This window comes from Anopheles merus, chromosome 2L (genome assembly GCF_017562075.2).
Source record: "Anopheles merus strain MAF chromosome 2L, AmerM5.1, whole genome shotgun sequence".
Classification (NCBI taxonomy): domain Eukaryota; kingdom Metazoa; phylum Arthropoda; class Insecta; order Diptera; family Culicidae; genus Anopheles; species Anopheles merus.
In genome coordinates this window covers 33,819,913-33,830,168 of record NC_054083.1, presented here as the reverse complement: position 1 = coordinate 33,830,168, position 10,256 = coordinate 33,819,913, and positions in this window count along the sequence as shown.

Here is a 10,256-nt window from a genome sequence, read left to right as displayed (position 1 = left end):
TCATTATTTCAGTAGAACTTCATATGAAACAACAACTTTGATTCCTGACATTAGCGAACTTTTTGCCAAAATACCTTAATAATCCAATAAACATCCTTACTGAATCCTGCTGACTTAAAGTGACTTAAAATATCAGTTTCTTTTGGTTCGGGATGAGGCGTTTCAATACAATCATATTTTTCAAAGTTTATTTTTCATTATATCTAATGTGGACGCTGCTTTCAGAAAATATCTTCATGGATTCAGCCATAGATCTTCATGGATATAATTTATTAAAATTAATGTTATTACGGCTTCCCCGTATCTTTGTTAACGTTGTACAGGATTGAATGATTTGTTTTTAACAATGACTTTAGCGTGTTATTATAATTCTCTTTTGTTCTTTTGTCCTCACCTATTAACAAATCTTATCGCCCGCACGTGACCTGCTTAATATGTCCAGTGGGCTTAAGTTATAACAATAGATGCTGAGATCCACTTCTTCATATAAACACCGAGTAAGGAACTAGTACAAATCAGTACAAAAGTATATACAGTTGATTCAACATTGATTTATTATAAACGAATCCTGCAGCCTCATCATGAAGACGATTGTTGCGTTCGCTCTGTTCATCGCCTGCGTTGCACACATCCATTGTTGTGAGTAACTATTCACAGTCTCAGGACTTTCTCTCGATCCTTTAAACATGTATTAATCGCATCTTTCCATCATCTAGTCTCATATCCGTCGTGCGGAGGAAACGTCTTCTACACCGAGGAGCATCCATCGGGCTATCTGGAGGAGGTGGTCTACAACTACCCCTACCCGTATCGATGTGCTGGAGTAAACCACGGATACGGAGATTGCAAGTGTCCGCGATGCAGTCCGAGACTGTTCACCCAGCAGCACGTGCCATGCAATACGTACCATTGAACGGAAGATGTGTGATCTACCTCAACCCATCTTCAAATGCAGGGAGATCTGAAGCATGAAATAAAATAGAGTATTTTACGAAATACTTCCAAAACTATCATAACTTTCACAATACTTTACTAAAGCTCCTGGAATGTTCATATACAGTTCAATGGTATAAATGCAGTTTGGTTCTGTTCGGGAATGTGTTTATTGTAATTTTACTCTTGATGGCTATAGTTTATCATCGAAACAAACTATGAAACACTTATCCCACACTGTCGCACACTCAGTAATGGCTGGGAACCAATTTCAGACACGTGCTCGTTTTGACGCATCGACATCCATCGTAGTTGTATCCCGTGGGACAGCACTTCTCACACGAACAACGCTGGATTGGATCTACGTAATGGTTGCGATATTCCAGTACCGGCTTGAAACAGGTATTGCACATCGTTGTCGTTGGGCAGCAAGCTCCTGTTATTGTGAAAAGGAATATAATGTTGTTTATTCTAGGCCCTTTAGATTCACCATGCTCTGTATACTAACCCGAAGAAAGCTGAGCTACGGCCACAACCAGTAGAAATGCTACGAGGAAGTACTTCATGTTGATTGCTGTTGGATGTTGAGTCGACAATGACACTGAGCTGATGCAGATGGTTGTATGATTGTGGAAGGAACAGATGCATCGTTTTATATGACGAAACAGTTCTTTGCGCAACGATTTGGAGAGAATGTTTAGATTCCTGATATAGATCAAACATAAACGTTTTTAAGATGCTTGTTGGTAAACTTGGAGAACGATAACAACAAGTGTTCATAGCTCGTGGCTTTGTATTGAGCAGTCAACCATTATCACGAGGCATTTGTAGGTTTATCTGCGTTGGCATGTGTACACGCATGTTTTGGAAACAGCACACAGGACACTGTGCACGTTTAGCGAGACAAAAATGATGTCCAACGAGGGTGGGTATTGATCGCTTATGAAAATGAGTATACTTGGTTTGAACGACATTACTGCTTAAAATACAAGGATCAAACTGAAACTACTAATAAAAAATATTTGATTTTTTGCATTTGTGCCTATTAGCTGTATTAATTATTTCACTTTCTGTCTCAGTGATCAACATACCAGGTACTAAGAAGCCAACACTGTAATTACTGTGAGAGTAGTTTTCCCTGAATGTGTGATTTACAAAATCCTATACATTACATAATAATAAATCTTATCTTAAGTACCCACTCTGTCATTGGTAACTATTTAGAAAAAACTCTTTTACCCATCAATTTACCGATATTATGTTGAATGGTAGAAGTTATGTTTGTCTCATTAATTGTCGATAAATGTAATTCAAATCTCACAGGGATTTGAGGATAAGGGACAGACTCATCTGTCCACTTTTTGACATTGCTTTGCATTGCGACTAGAAAATAATAATTATCGACTGGATTGGTGAAATGGATTGATGGTCAAAGACTCATGTTCAAATGCCTAATTGAAAATGAATCTTGACCCATCATCACGGTGGATACAAATAATCTCGGCGTATGTGAGTGACGCATTCCCAGGCCAATCATTGATACATAGGATTCAAAGTATCAGGCTCTACCGGCATAGCCATCCGGGCCATTATTATTTATGCTGGAGATGCATGACAAATTCATGTCATATTCTAAAGGAGTTCAACAGCAACCCTTAATCAGGCACGAGGCGCTACTTAACACAAGAAAATACAAACTGTTCTTACGTAAGGCCTTTTAATAACTCCATGTATGTTATTCCAATTGATTTGATCATGACTATGAATATAATTGTTTCAATATAATGATTTCTACGACATTACTTTTAACTTACTCTTTTATTACTCTATTGTTCTTCTGCCCAGATTAACAGGTGGTAAAAACTCTTATCACCCACGCGTGACCGTCTCAGTTTGTTCCATGGACTTCAGTTCTGACAATGGATGCTGAGACCCACCGCTTCATATAAATACTGCCAACAGAACTAGCGACAAACAGTTCAATTCAATAAACAGTTGATAAAACATCGTTCTAATCCAAACGAGTCCAGCAGTCTCACCATGAAGACGATTGTTGCGTTCGCTCTGTTCATCGCCTGTGTTGCACACATCCATTGTTGTGAGTAACTATTCACAGTCTCAGGACTTTCTCCCGATCCTTTAAACATGTATTAATCGCATCTTTCCATCATCAAGTCTCATATCCGTCGTGCGGAGGAAACGTCTTCTACACCGAGGAGCATCCATCGGGCTATCTGGAGGAGGTGGTCTACAACTACCCCTACCCGTATCGATGTGCTGGAGTAAACCACGGATACGAAGATTGCAAGTGTCCGCGATGCAGTCCGAGACTGTTCACCCAGCAGCATGTGCCATGCAATACGTACCATTGAACGGAAGATGTGTGATCGACCTCAACCCATCTTCAAATGTATGGAGATCTGAAGCATGAGATAAACTAGAGTATGTTACGAAATACTTCCAAAACTATCATAACTTTCACAATACTTTACTAAAGCTCCTAGAATACTAATATACAGTTCAATGGTAAAAATGCAGTTTGGATCTGTTCTGGAATGTGTTTATTGTAATTTTACTCTTGATGGCTATAGTTTATCATCGAAACAAACTATGAAACACTTATCCCACACTGTCGCACACTCAGTAATGGCTGGGAACCAATTTCAGACACGTGCTCGTTTTGACGCATCGGCATCCATCGTAGTTGTATCCCGTGGGACAGCACTTCTCACACGAACAACGCTGGATTGGATCTACGTAATGGTTGCGATATTCCAGTACCGGCTTGAAACAGGTATTGCACATCGTTGTCGTTGGGCAGCAAGCTCCTGTTATTGTGAAAAGGAATATAATGTTGTTTATTCTAGGCCCTTTAGATTCACCATGCTCTGTATACTAACCCGAAGAAAGCTGAGCTACGGCCACAACCAGTAGAAATGCTACGAGGAAGTACTTCATGTTGATTGCTGTTGGATGTTGAGTCGACAATGACACTGAGCTGATGCAGATGGTTGTATGATTGTGGAAGGAACAGATGCATCGTTTTATATGACGAAACAGTTCTTTGCGCAACGATTTGGAGAGAATGTTTAGATTCCTGATATAGATCAAACATAAACGTTTTTAAGATGCTTGTTGGTAAACTTGGAGAACGATAACAACAAGTGTTCATAGCTCGTGGCTTTGTATTGAGCAGTCAACCATTATCACGAGGCATTTGTAGGTTTATCTGCGTTGGCATGTGTACACGCATGTTTTGGAAACAGCACACAGGACACTGTGCACGTTTAGCGAGACAAAAATGATGTCCAACGAGGGTGGGTATTGATCGCTTATGAAAATGAGTATACTTGGTTTGAACGACATTACTGCTTAAAATACAAGGATCAAACTGAAACTACTAATAAAAAATATTTGATTTTTTGCATTTGTGCCTATTAGCTGTATTAATTATTTCACTTTCTGTCTCAGTGATCAACATACCAGGTACTTAGAAGCCAACACTGTAATTACTGTGAGACTAGTTTTCCCGGAATATGTGATATACAGAATCCTGTACATTAGATAATAATAAATCTTATCTTAAGTACCCACTCTGTCATTGGTAACTATTTAGAAAAAACTCTTTTACCCATCAATTTACCGATATTATGTTGGATGGTAGAAGTTATGATTGTCTCATTAACTGTCAATAAATTTATTTCAAATCTCACAGGGATTTGAGGATAAGGGACAGACTCATCTGTCCACTTTTTGACATTGCTTTGCATTGCGACTAGAAAATAATAATTATCGACTGGATTGGTGAAATGGATTGATGGTCAAAGACTCATGTTCAAATGCCTAATTGAAAATGAATCTTGACCCATCATCACGGTGGATACAAATAATCTCGGCGTATATGAGCGACGCATTACCCAGCCAATCTTTGCTACATTGGAATCAAAGTATCAGGCTCTACCGGCTTAGCCATCCGGGCCATTCTTATTTATGCTGGAGATGCATGACAAATTCATGTCATATTCTAAAGGAGTTCAACAGCAACCCTTAATCAGGCACGAGGCGCTACTTAACACAAGAAAATACAAACTGTTCTTACGTAAGGCCTTTTAATAACCATGTATGTTATTCCAATTGATTTGATCATGACTATGAATATAATTGTTTCAATATAATGATTTCTACGACATTACTTTTAACTTACTCTTTTATTACTCTATTGTTCTTCTGCCCAGATTAACAGGTGGTAACAACTCTTATCACCCACGCGTGACCTTCTCAGTTTGTTCCGTGGACTTCAGTTCTGACAATGGATGCTGAGACCCACCGCTTCATATAAATACTGCCAACAGAACTAGCGACAAACAGTTCAATTCAATAAACAGTTGATAAAACATCGTTCTAATCCAAACGAGTCCAGCAGTCTCACCATGAAGACGATTGTTGCGATTGCTCTGTTCATCGCCTGTGTTGCACACATCCATTGTTGTGAGTAACTATTCACAGTCTCAGGACTTTCTCTCGATCCTTTAAAAATGTATTAATCGCATCTTTCCATCATCTAGTCTCATATCCGTCGTGCGGAGGAAACGTCTTCTACACCGAGGAGCATCCATCGGGCTATCTGGAGGAGGTGGTCTACAACTACCCCTACTCGTATCGATGTGCTGGAGTAAACCACGGATACGGAGATTGCAAGTGTCCGCGATGCAGTCCGAGACTGTTCACCCAGCAGCACGTGCCATGCAATACGTACCATTGAACGGAAGATGTGTGATCGACCTCAACCCATCTTCAAATGTATGGAGATCTGAAGCATGAAATAAACTAGAGTATTTAACGAAATACTTCCAAAACTATCATAACTTTCACAATACAGTTTTGTTCTGTTCGAGAATGTGTTTATTGTAATTTTACTCTTGATGGCTATAGTTTATCATCGAAACAAACTATGAAACACTTATCCCACACTGTCGCACACTCAGTAATGGCTGGGAACCAATTTCAGACACGTGCTCGTTTTGACGCATCGACATCCATCGTAGTTGTATCCCGTGGGACAGCACTTCTCACACGAACAACGCTGGATTGGATCTACATAATGCTCACGATATTCCAGTATCGGCTTGAAACAGGTCTTGCACATCGTTGTCGTTGGGCAGCAAGCTCCTGTAATTGCCAAAGAACCGAAATTATAATCCTACCAGATTCACCATGCTCTGTATACTAACCCGAAGAAAGCTGAGCAACGGCCACAACCAGTAGAAATGCGGCGAGGAAGTACTTCATGTTGATTGCTGTTGGATGTTGAGTTGACAATGACACTGAGCTGATGCAGATGGTTGTATAATTGTGCAAGGAACAGATGCATCGTTTTATATGACGAAACAGTTCTTTGTGCAACGATTTGGAGAGTATGTTTAGAATCCTGATATAGATCAAACATAAACGTTTTGAAGATGCTTGTTAGATTGTTGAAAAACTTGGAGAACGAAAAAAGCAAGTGCTCATAGCTCGTGGCTTTGTATGAAGCAGTCAGTGATTACCACGAGGCTTGTTTGGGTTTTTCTGCGTTAGCACGTGTACACGCATGTTTTGCAAACAGTTCAGAGAACACTGTGCACGTTTTGCGAATCAAAAATGTTGTATAAAAAGGGAGCGAATGCGTTTTTGAAATATTAACTTGTATTTGTTTTATTCATAAAAAATAGAAATTTATCTATTGCATTCAGTTCAATATTCATTATGAACCTGTGTAAATACTCAAAAGCAGACAGTATAGAAATTAGTAATGAGTTACATTTTCTATTTAATACTAATAATCTTAATAATCTTATGAATAGGTGCAAATGATAGACCTGACAGACGTAGACCGCCATCGGAATCACCCATTCTTTAATTGTGTTGACCATCTTGCCATATTCAACTGCCTAGAATTTGGGCAATTTATTTATACTTATTATGCATATTTACAAGTGTTACTCTGGTAGATATGGGGCCCTATTCCGCATGGAATCAACATGAATCGAAATATAGATCGCACTAAAATGTCACCCAGTTTATACATACAACATTAGTGATAACGATCAACATAAAGATATAGATGTTCGACACCTTGGTTTTTTTTTTTGGAAATTCTGATCGAGCTAACTTTGAGCACAACTAAAAAAAGAAACCCTAAAGCTAACTTCCAAACAGTTATGTTCAACCATCTCGATCAATGCACTGATCTCGAAAACACCTTGGATATGCAGGGAATAGCAACAGTCTGTTGAGATAGCTGTGACAAAATTACTTGATTTCGCTTCAGTGCTCAGAATAGGGTCCTAGATATTAAATAATGATCAAGTTGTATAACATTGTAAACATGTTTTCGACATTACTTTTAACTTACTATTGTATTACTTTCTGTTATTCTGTCTTCACCTGTTACAATCCTTATCAATTAGACGTGACCTTCTTAGTTTTTTCCAGTAGGCTTAGGTTCTAACAATGGATGCTGAGTTCATGCTCTTCATATAAATACTGCCAACAGAAACTGGTATCAGTCAGTTCAATTTTTTGTATTGTTGATAAAGCATCGGACCATTGTAAACGGACATTCTAGCCTCATCATGAAGACGATTGTAGCGTTCGCTCTGTTCATCGCCTGCGTTGCACACATCCATTGTTGTGAGTTACTATTCACAGTCTCAGGATTTTCTCTCGATCCTTTAAACATGTATTAATCTTATTTTTCTGTCATCCAGTCTCATATCCATCGTGTGAAGGAAACGTCTTCTACACCGAGGAGCATCCATCGGGCTATCTGGAGGAGGTGGTCTACAACTACCCCTACCCGTATCGATGTGCTGGAAACCATGGATACGGAGATTGCAAGTGTCCGCGATGCAGTCCGAGACTTTTCACCCAGCAGCACGTACCATGCAATACGTACCACTGAAGGGAAGATGTGCGATATCGAACATGAAATAAACAATCATTTATGACTTTTTGTCATAAATTTTAAAAACGAGCCACTGAACATACTATATTCTGTTTAATTTTAATTAATTAATTTATATAGATATCACATGCATCGAACTTCATGTATCAAATGAAAAACGATCTTAAAAATAAGCAACACGAACCCGTTTTTCATAGACTTGCTTTAATTCCAGTGAGAGAGGAAGGATTAACGTGTACGCTTGATTTTACACATCGACATCCATCGTATCTGTATCCAGCAGGACAACACCTCTCACCAGCACTACGTTTAATCGCTGTTGCATAATGCTCCCGATACACCAGTAGCTGCAGTAAACTGTTTCGACTAAGCTTGGCCGACGGGAAGCAACCTCCTAGATGGCAAGAAAGAGAAATTAGTTCCTAAAAAACCGCAACACTGACACACAAAATCAACGCGCTCTGTGCATCACTAACCTGAGGAGAGCTGTGGTCCCATAACTAACACGACCAGCAGAAAAACTACATGCAAGTTATTCATGTTGAACGACCCCTGTCTAGCGTTACTTACAGGAACGTGTAAGTGAAAGCACACCCTTTTATAGCGCCCGTCGTTGTTCGACTACAGAGGAAATATGATAATATGTTTGTGTGGATAAGTATACGCTTTTATGTTGGTAATGTATGAACGAGATGTCTTTAACTGCTCCAGCAGTACAACAAAGTATTTTGCTAAACAGTCCGATTATTACACTGCACTGCGCAGTGCAAGTGGGCATATCGATGGTACCTGCACGTGCCCGTAGCCGTATTTTTGAAACAGTTTTCGCGGAACAATGTTTGAGGTAGCTTGTAGGAGTTAAGCATTTTAAAGACAACATTCGTTTGCAACCATGCACACTGTATTGTCACTATGTCATGTGATTATTTATTTCCGGCAACAAATTTATACACTGACAACCGTATGATTCAGGAAAGGAATGTTTCAACACAATAAAACACGACACCAGGCAAACGAACATTACTAACAATGTTTCCTACACTCGCAACAGCAAAGGGGCTGCACACAAATTTTGCTCGAGTAGTCCTGCATGCACGCCTTCCCATTGAAGGTGAACCCATCCGGGCAATTGCATTCCGTGTCGGGTTCCATCGGACAGTCGACCAGCTTGCAAGTGGTCTCACAAACGAGACACTGTTTGCAGCACAATGACGAATGATGATCGGTGGTGGGAAAGCCTTTGCAATGGAAAATCTTGGTTATTGGTTGTACTCATTGTGCACTGAAATCGTTAGGCATTTACCTATGGAAACGTGTACAGCTATCAGCAGGAGTGCAATTAGCAGCACGTACGAGCGCGTCTTCATTGTAGTATGACAAAACTTGTTCCTTTTTAAATAAGAGTTGCAGTATGTGCCAGAAACGATGTGCTACATGTTCAATGTGTTACATCCATTTATATAGTGGAGAGACATACGCTAATGTTCCTCTCCCAACAGCTATGGTATTTCATTGAGAAGCTTAAAATTACCCTACCAAACGTGCAATATTTACAAACAAACAGTGCGCGTGTTTACACCACAGCTGCCACAATCAAAGTCCAATTGTGTATAGTAACCTCGTTGAACATATTATTACGTCCGTATGTTTCCTTTTTATTCAACTTTTGTCACATCAATCAGAAATAACTCCACATAATTCATCAATGATCCATCCCACACTGACAGTCGGGGCTGCATTCTTTACCGTTCCAGCTTGAGCCTGGCGGACACTTTGTTGGCGTATCGCATTGCTCCGACAGACAGAACTGTTCCTCGGCCGGTTCCAGGGACTGTCCGTAATTTTGGTAGCCTGTACGATCAATGCGATTTAGTTGGTGTGATCTAGTTTAATGTTTCTAAATTATCTCTCTCCTCACCTAGCGCCATCTGTGCGAGCGCTACCACAGCGATTGTGATCAGCCAGAAGAACTTCATCTTCATATCCAATGGTTTCGATGAATAATTCTCCCAAAACCTTTACCCCCTTGAATGAGTGCCGATGTAGATTGGGATTCATGCTTTTATACGGGTTCGACGCATGCGATACTATCGCTTCCTACGCGCTACGCCGTTGATCATCACGTACGTCGACGCAAAACATTAAGTGCTCGGCCGGTTTGTAACGGACACGTGTTCTTGGTTACTTTATACAACAGGTTTTGTGTAACAAATTAACTTATGCAGGGTTAATATGTTGCAGTGTGATGTTGAGTTTTATAAAACACATTGTCATTGCATAATGATCATACTATGGAGAATAATGCTATAACGACTGCCAATACCTCTGAGGTTCATCAACGAAAAAAAAAATCAATAAAAAGCTGTTTCCACCATAG